The following is a 22695-nucleotide window of genomic DNA, read 5'->3' as shown; positions in this document are numbered from 1 at the left end:
CCTAGAGGCAAGAAATTGGGGTTTGTCCTGTCTCTTGTTTTGTGACTTGGCGACAGTGGAGAGCCTGAAAGCCTGTGAGCTGGGGACAGATAGGGTCTCAGCATCCAGGAAGAAAGGAGGGTATGCGTCCCCTCCCCCACCACGGTGTCTACGGATCCTAGATGTAGAAGCTGCAGGTTGTTCTTTCCTTAGCAGCTGCTGCCGGTCGGTCTCCATGGCAACCAGGCCAAAGGACTGATTGGCCGGGGTCCCAGCTCTGGATCTTACCTTGAAGCTGGCTTTTTAACCTGTCTTTCTAGAAGCCAGGCCCACAGCCACTCCCTGGAGCCTCTGTCAGCGTCCTCCCTGCCACTGTGTGGGGACTGCACTGTGTGGGGAGTGCCAGCCAGAAACACATTCCCTGTGTCTCTCTTCAGGATACTTCCTCAGGAGAGACAAAGAGCTAGGTCCCGCTGGCCTTCTACTCATTGATGGTTTGTGTTTGCAAGACACCCCCCACCCCCATCCCCTCCATACCCCCGGGATGCTCTGGGTTACTGAGTTGTGGTCTGTAAGGACATATGGCTTAGGGAACAGGTCGCATGCCAGGAGATCACTCAATGCCCGCCGCCCCCCCCCCCCCGCCCTTTTCTGTTCCCTCAGGCTCTCTGTGCTCTTTTTGGTCTAGGGCTGGATCCAGAAGTCCTGCTGTGGCCTGTCTGGCTTTAGGAAGAGAAGACTTACAAACAAAACAAAAACTCAGGAGGCTGATTGTCACCTGCCCCAGATGTCCTGGAAAGTCAGATAGGTATCAGGGACTCACAGATCTCTCCCTTGGATATGATATTGGGGCTTTTTTTTGAGACAGGGTTTCTCAGTATAGCCCTGGCTGCCCTGGAACTCACTTTGTAGACCAGGCTGGCCTCGAACTCAGAAATCCGCCTGCCGCTGCACTCCCCCAAGTGCTGGGATTAAAGGCCACCACGCCTGGCTTCTGGGGCCATTTTTAACCAGGCAAATAGGTTTCCTGAGGAATGACTTTGGACTCCCAATCTTCCTGCCTTTGCCTCCCAAGTGCTGGGAGAACAGGCAAGCACCTCTTTCTATTCTTCACAGCTCCCTGGACACCTCAAGGAAGATGGTTCTCCATCTAGAAGGCCTTCCATCAATAGCCAGGTAGCCTGAGCTACATGACAAGATCCCGACTCAAGACAAACAGGCCTCATATCTAGTCATCATAATTATTGTTTATTTAGACTTGCTCCCTCCTCCCTCTGATTTCCCAGGAGCCTGTGGGTATCCTCAGTCTCTGAGAAAATAACAGCATCTGGTACAGGGGCTCTCGGTGCTTCTCCAGTGAGGCAGGAACAGATAAATGAGAAAAGGAAGGAATCAGGCTGAAGGCTCCCACTGCCATCTTGGATGAAGAGGGATCCAGAATCCAGCCTGGAGGTCATGTGATGCTCTCGACTTTTCCAAAGTGCCTCTTGTTGCTTCTCACCACAACCAAGAGATGCACAAGGAAAGGAAGCCCATACCCTGTAGTTTGCAAGCCCCCAGTGTGCCGGGAGGGACCTGCTCAAGGTCAGAGAGGAGCAGAGAGGCTGGAAAGCCCTGACTCCCTGGGCTAAGCCTGGGTTCATTCTACTTCCTCCACCAGCTTCGAGTGCCCCTGGAAACACCTGGCACGACAATCGGGAAATAAAAGAACTCCATGGCTTTTGTGGGGAGCCATTTCTTTTTAGCGAAAGCCGGGTCCAGGACTCCAGGGAAGGAACAATCTAGAAACACGAAGGCAAACACTCAGAGCTGCAGCGCTGTGATTTCCACATTCTGCCCACTTGCTCTTTTCCTCTTGGCAGGGATGGGGTGGGGTTGGGGGGTGATGTGTTTATAAAAAGATAGAGGGGGGAGAAGTTGTATGGATGTGTGGTGAGGTATGGGGGAAGGGGGTCCCTCGGTGAGCCCATGCTGAGGCATATCTTCCCCCTGAGGGACCAGTCACAAGATGGTATAGTACAGAATAGAATTTATTCAGGGCATGCATGGGGAGGTGAGTTACGAGGGTAGTAGAGGCAGAGAAAAGCAGAGAGAGAGAGAGAGAAGGGGAGGGGAGGGGAGGGGGGAGGGGGAGGAGGAGGAGGAGGAGGAGGAGGAGGAGGAGGAGGACGACGACGACGACGACGACGACGACGACGACGACGACGATGACGACGAAGAGAGAGAGTGAGGGGAATGAGGAGAGAGCGGGAACAGGAAGGCAAGAAGAGCACAGAAGACCAAGAAGAGGAGGGGCGAGCAGTCTCTTTCATAGTGAGTCAGACACTCCTGGCTGTTGCCAGGTAACTGTGGGGCGGAGCTTAGACAGAATGCTAACCGGGGTTAGGGGGTGACCTAGAACTGAGAACCCTCCCATCTTAGCCTCCAGGTGCTGGGATCACACCCATGCCATTACACCCGGCCACCCATTTGATTGTTTTCTCTCTCTGAGCCTCAGTTTCCCGAGCGGCGACAGGTGCCCACCCCACAGAACTGTTAGAGAATCTGTGAGGATCCAGGGGGGCCAGATGGGATTGGTGCCCCGCGAAGTGCCAGAGAATGGTGAGATTCACACTGCGAGAAGGAGATGCTCGGCCACTTGAGAAGGGCAGAGTTCACTTCAAGGAGGTTTGCCTGGGCTCACGGATCTGTTCAAGCTTACAGATCCAGCAGCTCTGGCCAGCAGCCCCTCCCTACACACTCTTCAGCCATTTTTCTAGTCTCCCTCGTGAGGTTGGTGGGGCGCATGATTCAAAGCGTGGACCCCAGCCGTCTTTTTGTTTTGTCTTGTTTTTCGAGACAGGGTTTCTCTGTATAGCTCTGGCTGTCCTGGAACTCACTTTGTAGACCAGGCTGGCCTCAAACTCAGAAATCAGCCTGCCTCTGCCTCCCAAGTGCTGGGATTAAAGGCGTGTGCCACCATGCCAGGCTTGACCCCAGCTGTCTTAATTGTCCCAGTAGAAGGTGAAGGTAAGGGTTGACTTTGCAGGGTCTGAGGGGACAATGATACTTCTCAAGTCTCCAGAAAAGCCACTTCAGTTAGCACTGAGTTTTTATCAGACCGCGTGGAGGATAAAAGCAACCCCCCTGGCTGCTGAAGGTTTACACACCTCCCTGGAACTGGTCAGCCATCACCATCGCCGCGTTACTCATTATTATCTCCTTCTATGCTCCCGTTATCTAAAGCTGAGAGTTTAGTCTCCAGTCTCACCTAATTAACTTCCCCAAGCTATGGTCTATGCAGACCCCTCTAGCCAGCACCACTGCCAATGAGCAGTGAGTGCCACATGCCCTTACCTACCCTAGCCACAAGCCAGTGTGAGGACCCTGTCTTATTTGCATCGGCTCTCTAGTGGCTGGCCCCAGGGGTGACATGCTATAGGCATTTGCTAGGTAGTATGACTACTGTTTTAGTGTATCCTGTGTTAGACACTTTTAGACATGGGTCTCATGTATCAAAGGCTAGCCTTGAACTCACTATGTAGCTGATAATGACCTTGAACTGACCGTTCTGCCTCTATCTCCTAAGAGCTGGGGTTACAGGTGTGCACCGCTGAGCTATTTTTATTCAGTGGTTCGGGTGAAACCAAGGGTTTTGAACGTGCCAGGCTTCCTGTATTCTTTTCGACAACTCTGAAGAGTAGAAACACTGGGTGTTAAGAGCTCTCTACCCCTGGGCTAGTACACCTGAGTCCTGGAAATGGGAGATAGAGGTGTTTCCATTTTATAGACCAGCTCAGAGAGACAAAGTAACAGATTCAGCCACCAGTAGACAACAGGTTCGGAGGTGGTGGCCAAGGACTGAGTCTCTTCAGGGCCTGTCTGCTGGCTGGCTCCCATAGCTGGCCACTGCTATCTGCTTCCAATGCGGGGAAAGCAGCTCCAGCTGAGGCAGAGGGAGCCCGGCATGCCATCTTGACTCTCAGATTCTTACCGTTTGTCTAGTCTTCCTGGCCTCCCTCAGCATCCCAACCGCAGAGTAGGGACTTCATGTTTTTTCTCTGCTGTCTTTCCTTGTCGGCAACGAATGCCTGCAGCAGCAGGGTTTGGGGACGTCTGTTCACTGGTGCATCGTGGCTAACTGAAGAGGGAAAATTCATAATGATTAAAATAACATAACGAGGCAGTTGAAAGACACCTCCGGCCCCCAGCTGTCCTCGGGGGAGCCTGGCATCCTAAAGTGGCCCTGGCCTGATGACTCCCTCTGTGTGAGTGGGGGTGTGTGTGGGGGGACTCATTTGCTTATGAAATGATGACACTGGTGCTGATCCCAGGACAGCACCCCAGGATGCTGAGGACAGGCATGGGGGTGAAGAGAAGGGGTCTGTGGGAGGACAGAGGGCTAGGAGAGGAGATTAGAGCTGAGAAAGCAAGAACTTCAGCCTGACGATAAAGCAGGACAACATTCCTTTTGGGAATCAAGAGCCTCCTCTCTGGCCCCTGCCAGGGAGCCCCAGGGCCTAGCACTAACCCCCTCTCTGCCTGTGCATGCACGTGTCCTCAGGTGTCCCTTAGGCACCTGAGTTTTGAGAGCTTCTCACTGGTCTGGAACTTTCAGAGTAGGCCAAGCTGACTGTAGCCCAGGATCCATGTCTCACCACCAGTCCTAAGGCTTGTGGGCACACATCATCACCCCTGGTTTCTGGGCATCAAACTCAGGTCTTCACAGTTGCTATGAAACCACCTTAGCCTGAGTCATCTCCCCCACCCCACCCCACCCCACCCCTGCTTTTTGTTTTTGTTTCTTTGGGACAGTCATTAGGCAGCCTTAGCTGACCTTGAACTCACAGTGGTCTGTCTGCCTCTGCCTCCCTAATGCTGGGATTAAAGGCCTAGGAGTCTCTTAATGTGCAGGTAGGAGACTGCCATTGGAGAAGATTACCCTCACCATTCCCTCATTTTCTTCTTTCAAAGAGAGAGAGTTTGAAGTTTGGGGAGTGTCGAAAGTCTGAAGGCTCCCATCTGTCACCCAGGAATGAAAAATGTGAGACGAGGAAGAGGAGGAGGGGGGAGCAGGAGAGAAGAGGAGAGGAGAGGAGAGGAGAGGAGAGGAGAGGAGAGGAGAGGAGAGGAGAGGAGAGGAGAGGAGAGGAGAGGAGAGGAGAGGAGAGGAGAGGAGAGGAGAGGAGAGGAGAGGGAGGATCAAGGCAGCTTGGAGGACGGCTGCTCTGTGTGTGGGAGACTCTTCCCCCGAAGACAGACAGGTCATTTGGAGTTAGGGAGGGGTCCTTTATCACTTGTTCCTTTAGGCCCAGGCATGGACTGCTGAAAGCAGATGCTATCATCTAAAGATTCACGGACTGAGCCAAGATAAAAATGGTATTTAGCAAAAGAGAGAGAAATGAATTCAATTCCCAGTCCAGTTCGGAGTTAGATGCAGCCGTGGGCAGAATAGCAATGAGCTCCTTATTTTAAGCAAGCGGTGGAGAGATGAAAATAGATCAAGTGTTGAAGCAATCCAGGGTTTTTTTTTTTTTTTTGACATCGGTGGATTTAAGACCACTCCTTTATTAGGCAAGGAGGAGAGAGAAATATGGTCTTCAAAAATGAACCCTGGGGGCAATGGGATGGCTTACAGGTGAACGGGCTTGCCGCCAAGTCTGACAGCCAGAGTTCAGTGCCTGGCACCTCCATGATGGGAGGAGAGAACTTACTCCGCCAAGTTGTCCTCCAGCCTACACACTCATACCACGGCACCTATGCGCCCACATATATAAATAAATAAATAAATAAATAAATAAATAAATAAATAAATAAATACACTTAACTTAAAACAAGTGGGCTGGCGGTGGCACATGCCCTTAATCCCAGCACTCAGGAGACAGAGGCTGCCATTTCTGTGAGTTCAAAGCAAGCCTGGTCTATAGAGAGAGTTCCAGGACAGCCAGGGCTACACAGAGAAACCCTGTCTCACAAAACAAAACAATAACAACAACAAACAGAAGAAAGAAATAAGCCCAAAACAAAACAAATAGTACAGAGGCAGGATTTGAACACAGGCCTGGCTAACTCCCAAACCCAGGCTTTCTCTGTTCCATAGAGACTGGTTTAACTGTTACACCAAGGCCTCTCTGACTGATTTAGCACAAGATATCCCGTCCCCAGCCCTCAGGATACCTGCCCCTCCTTCACTTGTTATGTCCTTGGATGGAGTGGGTTCTTTGACGATTTGTGTTTTGAGACAAGGTGTCATTCTGTAGCCCAGACTGGCCTCAAACTCACACAATCCTCCAGCCTCAACCTTCCATGTATTGGTGTAAAAAAGGCACACATAGACTCATATATTTGAATACTTACCAAGGAGTGGCGATACTTTGAAGATGAGGAGGTGTGACCTTGTAGGAGGAAGTATAACTTTAATTTTTTCAAAACCTATTTTTAATGATGGTTCTTAAACCCTTTAACCTCCTTTTGAGCCCACCACCCACCAGAGGTAGTGGAAAAGAAAGGCTATGGGGAGTGGGGGAAGGTTCTTTGGAGCAACTCCCATCTTTGTTGTCTGGAAATCAGCCGTTCAGTTCACAGGTCAGCAGGGGCAGCTTGATCCACTCACAAACACTTTACAGATACGCCAGCAGTCCAGTTAGCGAGAGTCAGGAGAACAACTAGGAATCAGCTGCGGTGACACGACCTTGCAGGCCCCCCCCCCCCAGCCAGGCCCCAGCCTCTGCCCCAGTCAGCAGGAGGGACCAGGAGGGAAGCCAGGAATTCTTGGCTGTGCCTCTCTCAGCGGATTGAAGATCAGCAAACTCTCGAACCCCACAAGTGTTGCACAGCTAGCTCTATAAGCAAGCCAAGCTCAGTGCCTGTCACTTGAGTCCTGTTTATACCCTCCACACATCACATGTCCCCCAGGGGTCTCGCCTCAGCACATATGTCTGTCTCAGCTGACATCACTTTGCCAATCAGCCTGAGTCCTTGGAAGCAGCAAGAAACAGCAGCACACCACCAGAAGGTTTTTGGTGCGTTTCTTTCTATGAAGTCCCGACAAATGCAGCTCAACTATGCAATGTAAGGCAGACCAATACATGTGTGTTGTTAGCAAAGAATCCTTCATCCCACGTCCTTTCACATGCTTCAACAAACAGAACATCCTCTCTCCTGTGTCTGCTTCAGCTAAGCATTCCTTCATGAGTCTGTCTGCCTTAGTCTTTCACCCGTGTCCACTTCAGAAAAACACTCCTTCACGTGTTTGCCGCAGCAAAACACCATCTAACACGACTGACTCTCCAAAGAACCCTTAGGTTTTCACTTCAAGACGTCAAGGAAGCATGTCACTGAGGGTGGGCTTTGAGGCTTCAGAGGCTCAAGGTAGGCTTAGTGTCTCGTCTCTGTCTTTCTGCTGCCTGTGGATCTGGATGTAGAACTCTCAGCTCCTTCTCCGGCACCATGTCTGCCTGTGTGCCGCCATACTCCCCACCATGACGATGTAAGCAAATCCCAACTGAGAGCCTCTGTCTTTTCACAGCAACAGAACAGTGACTAAGACGATGGGGGATCACTGATGCGTGCCACTTTTGATAAATGACAATCCAAGAACCTCCAGGGATCCTACAGGCTCTAGACTCCGCAGGAATGGAGGGAAGAGCAGGCGCAAGGTACCTTGAGAAGGAAGGGATCCTACAGAACCCTCATGTACTGTGGGTACAGGAGATGGGGCAGGAGATGCTTGTTCACAAGGTCATTTCAGCATGGACAGAGAAAAGAATGTAAGTGACTGGAGTCTGTGCCTGGCTCAGCCTCTGGGCAGAACCATTCCAACGTGCCATGTGGCATAGGTTGCCTGTGTTTCTTCTGCCCTTCATCCAGAAAGACCAAAGGATAAGAAAGGCTCGCCCACAGCACAAACACTGACTAGTTCAGGCAAGAGATTTTCAAAGTCACTTTAGGGGAGATGTTTCCTCAGCTTGCCCAGGCTTGGCCTCAGTGGGGATTAGATGGGAATCACACTTAGCCTGGCACAGTGGGCAGTGGAGAGTGGGAGGGTGGCAAGCACTCCCTGCTATCAAATAGAAATCTCTTCTCAAAACTCTGGTAAACACTATAAACTCCCTGGGTAATACACATTTGACCAGGTCCTGTTTGGCATGCAGTTCTGAGAGTGATTCGTCTTTGGGAACCTACTGAACCGGGATTTGGAAACAAGTGCTAGGAGACAGGTACAAAGCTTTATTGCTAAGCAATCACATGCCCGAAGGAGCAGTGTGTGTATGGAACAGGAGTTAGCAAGCCACAGAAGCCCAGCAGTAGTAAGAGACCAATATAGGATGCCCCTTTGAAACACTGCAGAGGGAGTGGTACCCTGACCCCCAACTCTCTGCATCTGTCCCTGGCAGCAATGGCTTGGGACTACCATGACCATAGTCAGTAGAGTCTTTGACTGATGTCTTCCCCTTTTACTTGTGTGTGTGTGTGTATATGTATGCGTGTTTGTGCGTGTGCTGATGCATGTGTACACATGTGCATGAGTCTGTGGAGGCCAGAGGTCAACTTTGGATGCTCCTCGGATGCCACCAACCTTGTGTTTCAAGATGGGGGTCTTTGCATTGATCAGAAGCTTGCCATGTAGGCTAGGCTCACTGGCTAGGGAATCCTGTCTCCATCTCCAGGCTGGGATTACAAGCAGGCATCTGCCGCCACACTCAGCTTTTTTATAGGGGAGTTAGGGAGTGGGGTAGGGGCGGGTGGAACTCAGCTTGTATAGCAAGCACTTTTCTGAATGAGCCATCACCCCAGCCCCTGATGGCTTTTTTTTTTCTTTTTTTGCTGCATTGAGTATCACACCCATGGCTGCAGTTGCTTATCCAGGCAAGTGCTCTGACTTGAGCTCCATCCCCAGCCCCATTGCCCTGATAGCTGTAACTTAGTGTTAATGCTTCTAAACCCCCTTACTCCATACTGCCAATCAATCTTCCCACAGCTCCACTGGTGGAGGGCAGAGAAGGGATGCTCAGGCTGGGGTCAGAGCTTCTTTCTGGTCTCCATGCTACGAACCCACCTTTTAAGTAAACTAGCATTCTGGCTTTGTAGGACAATCTAGGGGTGTGGCCAAACCCCCTTCTTTTCAGGTATAGAGATCAATTTGTTTATGCCTCTGAGCCTTCTTGGGAGGTAGCCAGTAAATTCCAATATGCTGAGATTGAGATTTCATTTCTTATTGAATTCCTTTTGAAATCTCTCTCCTGGGACTCTTCTGGAAGGGAGTAATTAGAAGCTGCAGTATCTATATGTATATATGAAAGATACCACACACACACACACACAGAGAGAGAGTATACTCAGGAATGAGGTACAGTCCTGGAGACTTAACCTAGAGGTCTTGCACATGTTAGGAAGGGTCATTTGTCTCTGGACACATCCCCAGCCACCCCATAAGTGGCCCAGGCTGGACTTGAACCTGGAATCCTTCTGCCTCCAGCTCCCAAGTAGCTGAGATGCTACAGGCCTGTGCAGCTAAGCCAAGCTTCACTATAGCATTTTATTTTACTTTAATATACTTTTTCTTTATGTGTGCATGTGTGTGCCTGCTTATGTGCACCATGTATATGCAAGTGTAGGCAGAGTTCAGAAGCAGACCTCAGAACTCCTGGTGCTGGAGGCCTAGAGAGTTGAGAGTAGCCCACCGTGGGTGCTGGGAACTGAACCCAGGTCCCCTGCAAGAGCAGCAAATGCTACTAACCCCTGAGCTGTCGACCCAAACCCAATTCTCTTTGTTTCCTTTGGTATCCCAGGTTTGCCAGGAAGTCACCTGAGGTACCCCAGGCTGGCCTCTCACATGCTAGGAGTGTGTGTGTATGTGTGTGTGAGCTGCCATGCCTAGGTTGTTTTAAATTTTTCTGTAGTAAGCCTCTGTTATCATGGAGTGTCCTCCCCTAAGATCCACACCTGAGGCTAGAGGTGTAGCTGCTTGAGGGAGGGCTTGCCTAGCGTGGTTAGCCCTCTGAGTTTGATCCACAGCACTGTATAAATTGGGCAAGGTAGTGTGACCCCAGTGCTCAGGGGATAGACCCAGGAGGACCAGAAGTTCAAAGTTGTTCTTGGCTATATATCAAGTTCAAGACCAGCCTGGGCTAGATGAGATCCTGCTTCAAAACAAACAAACAAACAAACAAACAAACAAACAAACACATGTTGAAACTACAGTGTTATAACATGATATGATATGACACTCAGGGGTGGGGCTTTGGGGGAGCAGTTTGGTGAAGACAGGATCATGAGTGCAGTCCCATGATTGATTAGGGTCCTTGTAGGAAGAGGAAGAGATATGAGATGTAACTCCGTGGAAGACTGCCTGAAGAAAAAGCTAATCTGTCCTTCTACCATGTAGGAGATAGCAGGCAGCAGCAAGATGGCAGCCATCCAAGCTGGGTAACCCACTCGGAGCCAACGCAATAAGTATCATTTTGTGGGAGTTTTGTTTGTTGTTTTATTTTTGGCTTTCTGTGTAGCCCTAGAACTTGCTTTTGTAGACCAGGCTGACCACAAATTCAGAGATCCGCTTGCCTCTGCCTCCCAGTGCTGGGTTCAGAGGTACACGTGTGCCATCACGTTGGGTTTCAATCAGGCTTGAGTTTGGCCTTCTCAGCCTTGCCAGCAGTGGACTTCAGTGGCTGCTTTTGCCTCCTAGCCTGTGTTATGGTACTGCAGGCTGAGCTGAAGGGAGGGCCACTGTTTGTCACAAATGAAGAGATGGGGTAGGATCTGTGAAATACGAGAGGAGAGCAAGTGGGGGCCAAGACAAATTAAAATCCAAAACAAGGGAAAATAGGGACGCCAGGCAGAGACACCAAATGGAGAAGACATGGCTCCCTGGGGTTTTTCCACAAGGACCTGGGGGGCTCTGGTCTGTCCCCTAGATCAGCTTAGGAAGGAGTCTTCTAAGCTCTGCAGCTCCAGGCTGTGACCTGGTGAGGCAGAAGGTGGAACCACTCCTCAGCCTCAGTTGTTTTTCAAACAGGGAGTCCAGAGCACCATGACAAGGTTGGAGGCTGCCCGTCTCTACCCTCATCGCCCAGATCTGCAACCCAGGGAGGAAAGGAACGCTGTGTGTGGGAGACAAGAGATGGGTGGAGCAGCTGAGGGTAGAGTCAGTCTGGAATCTGCCTGGCTCAAGGAGGCAGTGTCCTATCAGATAAGAGTCTGGGAGTTATCACCTGAGTCCCAGTTGATCTGTGCCTCACAGGAGGGCAGCTTGGGAAAGCCACAGACACAAGGAACATTTTGATAGTGGAAGGTTTTTTTTGTTTTGTTTTGTTTTTTTGCTGTCAAAGCATAGAAAAATCAGATTGTTTCTGCAAGACCCTTGCTTGCTTTCTGATGCTCACTACGCCCCGACTACCATTCCACCTTCACTGACCTCCACTTTGTCCCCGACGGTCACCAAGCCTCTCACCCCCTCTCTACTGTGGATCGTTCCTGGTTCCCAGCTCTGAGGTTCAGAGCAGAAGTGGGGGCGTCTGCTCGGCAGGCATTACTTCACAGTAATGGTTAAAAACATAATAATCTGGTGGCTGGAGAGAGGGTTTGCTGCTCTTACGAAGGCCCTGGGTTCAGTTCCCAGCACCCATGTTGTATGGCTCACAGCGATCTTTATGTCTGAATGCAGGACAATCTGACATCCTTTTTCAGGGGGTCTAAGGATTTCTGCATGCACAGCCATCTATACAGACTCATAAGTAAAGATAATAAAAATAAAATCTTAAAAAGAATGCAAGTCTGTATCAGTATCTGGTCTTTAGCATACATGTCCTGGGCTGGAGAGATGGCTCAGTGGTTAAGAGCACTGACTGCTGCTCTTCCAGAGGTCCTGAGTTCAATTCCCAGCAACCACATGGTGGCTCACAACCATCTGCAATAGGATCTGATGTTCTCTTCTGGTGTGTCTGAAGACAGCTACAGTGTACTCATATACATAAAATAAATAAATCTTATAAACAAACAAACAAACAAATATCCTTAGCTAGGTGATGGTGGCACACACTTTTAATCCCACTACTCAGGAGGCAGTGGCAGGCAGATCTCTGTGTTTGAGGCCAGTCAGATCTACATAGCTAGTTTCAGGGCAGCCAGGACTACACAAAGAAACCCAGTCTTGAAAATAAAATACTGTCACATAAATCAAAGGCGTGTCAGTATATCCACAAATGAATGTTGGCTATAAAGTGTGGAAGGGCGTAGAAGGTATCAAAGGTTCTGGAAGCTTCTCCACAAAGTGAGATATTTACGCAAGCCTCCAGGCGAAGAGGCCAAGTCTCAGAAGGGAACCCTAGGAATGGAGCGCCCGGCAGTCCTTGGGAGGACACAGGCCCTGCCTTCACAAACACAGCACAATGTGGTGTAAGGGTAGGTGGTGGCAGGCATAGCCAGGCTCAGGATTCACCTCCTGTCCCAGGGACAAGTCTAAGAGGGAGACACATGGCATCAATTTATCTCTGTGGGTCCAATAATCTGGTCCCTGGCAGAGAGCATAGCCAAGGCCCTCCTCTAGTACTGTGGTCTAGAGGGATGCTGGAGCTTGGGGCTGCTGGTGAGAACCTTGCCTCCGTGTGGAGAGTCAACAACCCTGCTAAGGATTTCCCTTGCCAATAAGTCCACTTTCTGCTTAGACTAGATTCTCTATTTTGTTGTGACTAGCAGACCCCTAACACCATCTTCTATTCCTTGAATTTTGTGCATACGGGGATCCCAAAAGGAACCCAGCTGAGAACTGACAGCCCACCCTCATCTATCCACAGTCCATAATCATACATTCCACTCTGGGATGGGAGCCCCTGTGCTCTAAGGAAAACGCAACACAGCCGCCCTTCCATGTGAACCAAACACACTTTATTCACTGTTATGGCTTGAATGTAAAGTGTCCTCCTGCAGTCTCCTGTGTTTGAAGGCTTGGTTCCTAGCTACTTGGGTTCCTAGTCTTCGATGTTTAGAGGAGTTGTGGGAACTTCTGGATGTCTGGCCTAGCTGGTGGAAGTGGATCCCTGGGGAGGGCCTTTGCACATGACACCTACTACCAAGTCAGGCCCAAGCTCTCTCCTACTTCCAGACCCTCCAGGGAGGGGTGAAGGAGCCATGCTGGAGCACCACCCCCCTACCATGCTTTCCCTACCATGATGGACTCTATGAAGCCAAGGATCACCTTGGATTTCTGCCCTCAGCTCCGCATTAGGCCTGAAGGAAGTTTTCTAAGAGCACATAGCTAGCAAGTGGGGATCGCGGGCTGATCGCTCCTCTGACCCCAGTGCTTTGGGACATGGTCTCTGCTTATTGAGCACAGTGTCCCCGTTTTCCGTCAGCTATCCCATTTGTGCTGGGTGTGACTCTTTCCCAAACCGTGAACATTATTTAGTTCACTTGCCTATCCTTGAGGCCTTCCGCTTAGCACCGTCCGGGTGCGGGGCATCAGGGCTTTCGTCCACAGCTGCGCTGCGGAACCTTCGTGACTAAGCCTTTCATTCTTTTTCTTCTTTCTAGTTCCTCCTCATGTGTACACGGGTATGCTTTTGCATGCGTGAGGGTGCACATATGTGCAAACGTGGAGGCTCAAGATCAAAGCCAGGGCTTATCCTGGACAGCTCTTCATTGAGGCAGGCTCTCTCAATCAAACCCAGAGCTCACTGATACAGTCTTGCTAGGCAGCTAGATCAAAGGATCCCACATCTCTGCCTTCAAAGGCTAGAATTGCAGGCAGTTGCCACAACTCCCCAACATTTAAGTTTCTGGGGCTTTGAACTCCAGGCCACAGGCTTCTGCAGCAAGCGCTTTAATCCCCGAGGTACCTCCCCAGCCTGGATTCCTTATTAATTAATCAATTATTGATTGTTAATAATTAATAATAAATTAATTATTTTTATAAAACCGGGTCAGGATTATCGAGTGAACACTATATTCCCTTTAAGTTCTGCCAGATTGATTCAGTGAAGTCAGACAGCTTTCCAGGTAGGAGAGAGGACACAGCAGATAGATCCCCATGTGACTGCACCCAGCATCAGCCCACAGAGAGGCACAGGCGCCGGGAGATGAGGCCGGGTCTCCACAACATTAGTCACTGTCTGCTTCCCCTTCCCAGGAGGCCCGAGGGGCGAGGCTCCAATTATGCTGAATTGATGAGGGACTTCAGGATGATGCAAGGCTGAGAGAGTCGATGTCAGAGACAAAGTGGGAGATCAGAACCACTCTGCCCAGAGGAAAGCCAGGAAGGGCCAGGTCTCCAGTGAGTAGGGAAACAGGTGGCAGGGTGACAATGTAAGTCCAAGGTGTCTGGGATCTGGCTCTGGTCCTGACTGTCCAAGGAAACGAATGAAAAGCAGTATGGCCTCTAATTTCTCTAATCTCCAATTTCCCCATCCAAAAACTTGTGTGTGTGTGTGTGTGTGTGTGTGTGTGTGTGTGTGTGTGTGTGGTGTGCATATGTGTATATGCATATGTATGTCTTTGGGGTTATTTTATACGTCTTTGTGTGTGTGTTTGTGTGTGTGTGAGAGACAAACAATGTATACAAATAAATGTATATGATGCTGGTAGTGGTGGCAGACATTTTTAATCACAGCAGGTGGGAGGTTGAAGGCAAGAGGATCTGGAGTAGCCAGCCTCAGCAACATAGTCTGAAGATAGCCTGGGCTATAAGAGACTGACCCTGCCTCGGGAAAAAAAAAGGTTTGGGGAGTGGACAGCCTGGGCTAGTAAGATAGCTCAATTACTACAGCTTTTGCTTTTTAAGTATGGGGACATGAAGGTGGGCGGTGGTGGCACACGCCTTTAATCCCAGCACTTGGGAGGCAGAGGCAGGCAAATTTCTGAGTTTGCGGCCAGCCTGGTCTAGAGAGTGAGTTCCAGGACAGCCAAGGCTACACAGGGGAACCCTATCTCAAAAAACAAACAAACAAGCAAACAAAAGTATGGAGACAGGAGTTTAATCTCAGAAACCATGTTTTAAATAAGTAAAGGTAGGTGTGGCGGCAGACTTTTAATTCCAGTGCTGAGGAGGTGGAGACAGGCAGATCTGGGACTCACTGCCATCCAGCCTAGCCTACTTGGCCAGTTCTAAGCCACTGAGAGACCCCAGCTAAAACCAAAACTCGACGTGACATTGTCTTCTGGCCACTACACACACACACACACACACACACACACACACACACACACACACCCCGCACTGCTTACATTTTTAAAATCCTTAAAAATATGTGCATCTGCATACATACAAAAATAATTTGTAAATATTAGAGAAATACCCAGGCCTGGCAGTGCCCCTGCTTAGCCCCAACCCTCTGCTCAGAGCCTGTTGCAGGTACCCTGTGAATGCATGAGTCCTGAACAAGCAGAGCCACATAGAAACCCCATGATTGTTAATTACATTGCTGTTGCTGCTGTTACAAAACACCATAACCAACGTAAGGAAAAGGCGGTTTGTTTTGGCTTAAGGTCCAGAGGGACCATCTTGGTAAGTCAGAGGCACGGCAGCGAGCTGCAGGTACAGCAGCAGAGGCAGGAGGCTAAGAGGTCGCATCTCATAATCCTAGCTCTGGGGGTAGAGGCCAGCAGGTCCTTGGGCTCCCTGACCGGTCAGACTAGCCTACTTGTCAGGTCTCAGGCTGGTGAGGAACCTTATCTCAGAGAGAGAGAGAGAGAGAGAGAGAGAGAGAGAGAGAGAGAGAGAGAGAGAGAGAGGAAATAGAAAGGGAAGGAGGAGGGAGAAAAGAAAAAAGGAAGTAGGGAAGGGAAGAAAGGAAGGAAGGAAGGAAGGAAGGAAGGAAGGAAGGAAGGGAGGGAGGGAGGGAGGGAGGGAGGGAGGGAGGGAGGGAGGAAAGAAGGAAGGGTAGATGTTTAGATGGTACCTGTGGAAAGACAATTGATATGCTTTGCCTCCCTCTGTCTCTCTGTCTCTGACTCTCTGTCTCTCTGCCCTGTCTCTGTCTCTCCTTCCTCTGCTCTCTCTCTCTCTCTATCTCTTTTTCTGGTGTCCAGATCCCGGTTCTGACTGGCAGTGAGGACACTGGCCTGTGGGTGGAGGCCCTGGCTACAGCAGCAGAGCATCTCCAGCTCCTTAAGAAGTCTCCTGCACGACTGATGTTCATCTGTTTCTCCACACCAGCCACGGCATCCTGAAGAGGCCATGCCTTTCGGACGACACTCGTGTGCTTTTACTTGTTATCTCTTCTGCCTCCTCTGCTACAACACTCTGCTGATCTTCAATACTGTGGTGGTGGTGGCCAGACCCCAAGATGCTCCCACCAGGACCTAGTGCTGTCGCCATGATCTTGTTCACCAAAGCCATGGAGGACCCATCTCTGCAATGTGTGCAATGTGTGCTGTGCTGGGGGTGACAGTTGAGGCCTACTTGATGCTCGATGAGTAGGGGAGTTTGCCACTGAGACTAACGACTTAAATTTCCTCCCTGAAACCGGCACGATGAAGAGAGAGAACCAACTGCCAGGGAACTTGTCCTCTGACCTCCACAAGTCACCGTCCCATGAAATAAATTTAAAAAACCAAAAGATGTCAAAGCACTGGAGAGATGGCTCGGCAGTTAAGAGCGTGTGCTGTTATTTCAGAAGACTCCCGTTCCATTTCCGGGCACCCATGCTGGGTGATTCGTTACCTCTTGTACCTCCAGCTCCAGGGAATCAGGTGCCTGTTTCTGGCCTCTGTGGGCACTTGCTTGCCCGTGGCAGTCATACCATCTCGGATGTACACACATAACACATGCATAACAATAATGTAAAATAACATTTGAAAAAGATTGTGGCTTGCATTTTATTCTCCTGGAACCCAGTGCTCTTGTCATTTTCTCTTCTTAATCGCTTGCTTTGGAAGAAGCCAGCAGCTAAGTCTGGACACTCCACATTGTAAGATGAGGGCCTTGTAATGATGGTGACAGGGAAAATCAGACTCGTAGGAGATGATCAGTCAGAACAACCCAGCTGATCCCGTGGTCCCTGATCCATTGAGAGGGTGGAATAACACTCTTAAATTTTAGGACAACTGGTTATGTCTTGATAGGCAGTAAACATACCAAGTATACTCATGTAGTTGACACTCGTTTTGTTTTGGGGGGCAGGGTTCCAGGTTTGAACTTACTATGTAGCTCCCTTTGTTCCTTTTCCTGTTTCTGTGCTACTACATCCCAAGAAAAGCAACTTAAGGGAGGAGTTTATTTTGGCCCGAGTATAGTCCAGGGTGATGGGCAACCGAGGATACAGGAGCTTGAAGCAGATGCTCACCCGGCATCCAGAGTTAGGAGGCAGGGAGGGAGGGATGATACGATTTTGGCCAGCTTCCTTTCTAGACTCGCAGGGTCCAGGATCCCAGCCAGGAACTGGCATTCCCCATAGCGGGAGAGTCTTCCCATGCCAATGAGTATAATGATAACTAACTCCCAGTGCACCCAGAGACTAACCTAACCTAGACAATTTCTCACAGGGGTGCAAAGAGTATTGTCTCTCGTGACTCCCTGGTTAAATCGATAGTGAACACGAACCATGACAGTAGCCAAGAATCATCTTCCTGCCTCCCCTTTTGCATGCTGGGATTACAGGTGTCTATCACAAGGCTTGGCTCTTAGGCTCTGGTACCCGATGTTCTTTAAGCTCTCATTCTCCTCCGCTAAGCTGAAACTGGTCACCTGTGCCACTCCAGAGCAGTGTGGGTCCCCGATGACAGCACTCACCCCAGCAGGTTTACATGTTGGTTCGCCCTCCTAAGCCTTTAGATTCAGTTCTGTGAGCGCAGTCTCAGCCCCAGTGCAGGAATCGGTGTTAACTCTCCAGACCTTCTAGGCCAGGCTTCTTCCTTACACAAAGGCTCCAAGGTACAATTACTGGAAATTATGGGTATCACAGTAAATGGTGTGTGTGTGTGTGTGTGTGTGTGTGTGTGTGTGTGTGTGTGTGTGTGTGAACAAAACCTGGGCCATCATGAGTGTCTCTAAAGTACGTTTGTAAGTCTGTAAGCTGGAAGATCTGGGGGCTGCTTGTTTCCACAGACCCTGGGGGAATGCCAGTCAAAGCACCCAACCAACGGAGCCACACGCTTAACCCAAGATTTTAACTTGAAATTTTTAACCCGAGTTTATAGCTACAAACTCTGGGTTCTTCATGAACGATTTTTTTTTTAATCAGCCAATTTTCCTTCCAATTCTAAAATGTCATTGTTCTGAGTTCTAGGACTTCCTCCTATTCCCTAAAATGAGGTCAATTGGCCTAAGTCACTGCAGGGGTCTTGACCTCAGCTGAGTGTCTGCATATCCCATCGATCTGGGCCCACCTCAGATCCTCTGGGACCAGCATCTCCAGAACCCCAGATGAGTCCTCAGCATCTCTGTCCACAGTTCCCAAGTGAGTCTGACATACGTCTAGGGCATACTACTCAGAACTGTGAGATCACTAATTTCCAAGCATGTCTAAGTAGTGTTTCCCTCAGCTAATGGAGACACTCCTATTATATCAGGTGGATGGATGGATGGATGGATGAGTGACAGATGGGTGAAGCCTGTCTTCTACTGCTGTTTTACTGCCTGGACCTCGTGGTGTTTTCAACAGAAACAGCTCTTTGTATGAACAGACCCGGTAATGCATTTAGCTGGAGAAGAGGTGTGTGTTATTTCAGTTGATATAAGAATTTTTTTAAATTTATGTATTTATGTGTGTGGTGCATATATGCCTTTGGGGGTAGATGCATATGCATGTATGTATGCATGTATGTATGAGGAGGCTGATACAATGTCTCTTCCTCTATTGAGCTTCACCGCCTTTTTAAAGACAGCATCTCTCATCCCCTAGCTCGGCTGCCTGGCTTGGCTGGCTGGCTCGGCTGGCGGGCCAGTGAGCCTGGGATCCACCTTCTCCACCTCGCTGCCAGGGTTGCAGACATGGACCCCCACAGTTGGCGTTTTCACGGGGGCTGAGGATCCAAACTCAGGTGCCCACGCTTGCACAGTTGGTACTTCACTGACCCAGTCTGAGAACCTTTCTTTTTGTGGAATGGGGATGGTTAGGAGCTAAAACACTGGCGTCGGAGCCCACATTCTAGGTTCAAATCCTGGTCCCCTCCCCCTAGATGCTGGTGTCTTGGCTGGCCCAGTAGATCTCCAAGTCTCACTCTCTTGATCCAAACAATGGGAACAAATGCAGTGTCTTATGGGAATGAGGTTAGGCTTAAACGGTGCAGTGTGCAAAAAGTACTCAGCACAGTACCTGGCACAGAAGTGAAGTATTCACTAAGTAATGGCTCATCCCAGCAAATGCAAAATTTGGTGCGCCTTATTGTGAACGGCAACGTCTGTCTGTCTGTCTGTCTAGTGCTCTGTAGACAGCAAAGGCCATTGCGTTTTACATTAGCTATCCAGTCCCAACAAAAACACCCCAAAGTGGGCAAGACCCACTTGAGTCACCACACTTTACTGAAAAAGAAACAAAAGCTCAGGAGGGCCTCCTGGCTCCAGATCAAACAGCAAATAAAGTGTCTGTGTCTGAATTCAGTCTTGGGCGTGAGTCTGCGAAGATGAATAATTACGCATGCGCACCGGGCAAGCTGAGTGTCTCGGGGCCATCTGGCTTCACAGCTCGAGGAAGCCCGTGTTTCTAAGCAGCTTTTTTTAGATGAGAGCAAGATGGGAAACAGAAGCTGGCAAACTGCTCTCCCTCGTTTTCGAGACTAGTGTGACTTGTGCTCAGCTCTGCCCTTCTTCTAATTCTCAAATGCTCCTTGTCTGTGGCCTCCCGGAGTTTTGCGAGGCCTGGACTGTCTCTGGCTCTGTCCTGGCCCCGCAGCTGGGATCTGGGGAAGGGCTGAAAGACAAGGAAGAGGGGCAGCTGCTGGAGACATCAGAGAGCCGGGCCAGCACCAGCTGGTTGCACGTCTGGGTAGGGAACAAGAAGCTGATAGGGGGCAGAGGGCACGATTCCTGCTTCGCATGTCAGTCAACAGGAGGATGCTCTTTCCCCTCCAACAGATGGGCCCTGGAGTCGTGTAATAAAGTGTAACATTCAATACGGTCCGGACCACAGCTCTCCCGGGAGCGGGAGGCTGAGAGATCAAATGTTAACTGAACGCAATCAAGACACTTCATTGAAGAGGTAGACCGGCTGGAAGAGGTAGACCAGACTGAAGTGTTAGTGGTTTTGAGATGCATGGAAACATCAAAGCAAAGCACCCCGAGGGAGGGCTAGGGAATGAAGAGATGCAAGGAAGAGTGAACAGAGGCTGGGGAGAGCAAACAGGGAAGAAATACATGTGATTCTATGGGAACGGGGCATCTTGTATACTGTTGGCATCTAGAGACAGAACCGAAGGGGCCCTCAGACACCAGCCAGCTCAACAGCTACCTCCCTGAGTCCTGGTACACAGAGAGGAAAGCTGGAGTCAACAGAGAAGCACACACCCAGGGCACACAGTGAGAGAGGGTGACAAGGGACTGATCAAGAACCCAGTGGATCTGGGAAGAGGCTTGGGAAACCCTGTGCCTCCATAAAAATCTAGGGAGACATTTTCTTCAGTGGTGTCTCCACAGACAGCTTGTCCATGCTCTAGGAAATGACTCCTTCTTACCTGTGCTCCTGTAAGAGATCTGCAGTAAAGTCACTGAGACAGGAAACACATGCACATGTGCACACACACACACCATGCATGTGTGGACATACATATACACATGCACACACACAATAGGCATGCAGGAGCGCACACACAGGCACACACACATGCACCATCAATACAGAAAGAGGACTAGTTGAGAAGAGTAAAGACATCAAAGGGAGGGGGATATTAGTGAGTGACTGAGAAAAGTATATATTTGTTGTTGTTGTTTTGTTTTTCAAGACAGGGTTTCTCTGTATAGCCTTGGCTGTCCTGGAACTCACTTTGTAGACCAGGCTGGCCTCGAACTCAGAAATCTGCCTGTCTCTGCCTCCCGAGTGCTGGGATTAAAGGCATGTGCCACTATGCCCGGTTATATGTATTTGTTTAATTGGTTATTTTATTTATCTACATTTCAAGTGTTGTCTCCTTTCCTGGTCTCCCCTCCATAAACCCCCATCCCACCTTCCCTCCCCTTTGCCTCTAAGAGGGTGCTCCTCCACCCACCCACACTTTCCTGCCTCACCCCTCTAGCATCCCCCTACGCTGGGGCATCAAGCCTCCACGGAACCAAGAGCCTCCCAGCCCACTGATACCTGATAAAGCAGACCTCATCTCACATGTAGCGGAGCCATGGACCCAACCGTGTGTACTCTTTGGTTGGTGCTTTAGTTCCTGGGAGCTCAGAGGGGGGCGTGTCAAGTTAGTTGAAAAAGTATATTTTATATACATATGAAAATGTTATAATGAAATGTTATAATGTTATATTGCTGGTGAAATGGCTCAGCAATCAAAGCATGGCTTCTCTTATAGAGGACCCGGGTTCAATTCCTGTCACCCAGGTGGTGGCTTGCAACTATCTGTAACTCCAGTTCAAGAGGGTCAGGTGCTCTCTTCCGGCCTCTGTGGAATCCTGCATTTAGTGGGATTTCCAAACATACAACACACACACATACACACACAGGTAATAATAGTAGTAGTAATAATAATAAGTAGAGAAAACCTGTTTCAAAAGAAAAAAATTAAAAATAACAAAAGAAAATATCACAATGTAACCTATTATCATGTATAGTTAACGCATGTTCATAACATCTAAAAAAAAACTAATCAAAAACCCAGGGCTCCCAACGGACTGGTTTGTTCTCTCCAGTAGGCAGAACACCTTGTCAGGCTGGGATTTTTGACACGAAGACCTGGTTTCCAACAGATCCAGCAGCGAATGGCTGAGGGAAGGGACGGCTTCAGGTGAGGAGAGATTAGAATGAGATGGGACCTTTGGCTTGTCTTTGCCCATGCTGCGGATGGAACCCAGGGCCTCCTGCACTCTGGCAGCCACTCCATCAGAATGAGAATTTAAACGGAGACTGCCCTGGCTATTTAGAGAAAGGAAAAGTGACACCTAACCTACCAGGTCTGAAAGGATAAATGGAACAACGGGTGGTAGCTGTTTTCTGAGCCCTCAGAAGCCACCAGGCACTTACCATGTGAAGCTAGAATGATCTCAATAACCATAGGAGGATAAAAAAAAAGTAGAATTCTTGTCAGGCAGCAGTGGCGTATGCCTTTAAGCCCTGCGCTTGGGAGGGAGAGACAGGGTGAGCTCTAAAATTTCAGGGCCAGCCTGGTCTACACAGGACACCCCGGGGGCTACACAGAGAAACCCTATCTCCAAAATCCAAAACAGAGAGAGAGAGAGAGAGAGAGCACTCTTGGTTTCACAAATGAAAAAGTCATATCACAACTAAATTAGCATAAAATGATAATTTTTTTTCAAGACAGAGTTTCTCTGTGTAGCCCCGGCTGTCCTACAATTCCCTCTGTAGACTGGCTAGCCTCAAAGTCACAGAGATCCACCTGCCTCTGATTCCCAAGCGCTGGGATCAAAGCTGTGCACTACCACCACCCAGCCTGTATGGGTTTTTGGTTTTGGTTTTGTTTGTTTGTTTGTTTGTTTTTCTGAGACAGGGTTTCTCTGTGTAGCCCTGGCTGTCCTGGAACTCACTCTGTAGACCAGGTTGGCCTCAAACTCAGAAATCCACCTGCCTCTGCCTCCCAAGTGCTGGGACTAAAGGCGTGCGCCACCACGCCCCACACCTGTGTGGGTTTTTT

At 49.6% G+C, this 22695-nt stretch overlaps 2 long non-coding RNA genes across 4 annotated transcripts; both read left to right on the top strand.

The window, feature by feature from the left end:
- Window positions 1–292: 292 nt before the first annotated feature.
- 1700021N21Rik (RIKEN cDNA 1700021N21 gene) lies at window positions 293–1699 on the top strand. Its single transcript, NR_045800.1, has 3 exons — window positions 293–473; window positions 668–787; window positions 1096–1699. It is a non-coding gene; the product is annotated as an RIKEN cDNA 1700021N21 gene (long non-coding RNA).
- Window positions 1700–2184: 485 nt separating this feature from the next.
- Gm30453 lies at window positions 2185–16746 on the top strand. 3 transcript variants are annotated; one of them, XR_003955288.1, is made up of 3 exons: window positions 2185–2292; window positions 7487–7616; window positions 15982–16746. It is a non-coding gene; the product is annotated as a predicted gene, 30453 (long non-coding RNA). The 3 variants fall into 3 exon arrangements; XR_390824.3 differs by having other exon boundaries at window positions 2185–2580; window positions 7493–7616; XR_390823.3 differs by having other exon boundaries at window positions 2185–2580.
- The last annotated feature ends 5949 nt before the right edge of the window (window positions 16747–22695 follow it).

Source organism: Mus musculus, chromosome 4, assembly GCF_000001635.26.
Source record: "Mus musculus strain C57BL/6J chromosome 4, GRCm38.p6 C57BL/6J".
NCBI classification, from domain to species: domain Eukaryota; kingdom Metazoa; phylum Chordata; class Mammalia; order Rodentia; family Muridae; genus Mus; species Mus musculus.
The sequence above is the reverse complement of the archived record's forward strand: the minus strand, read 5'-3'. Positions and strand labels throughout refer to the sequence as shown.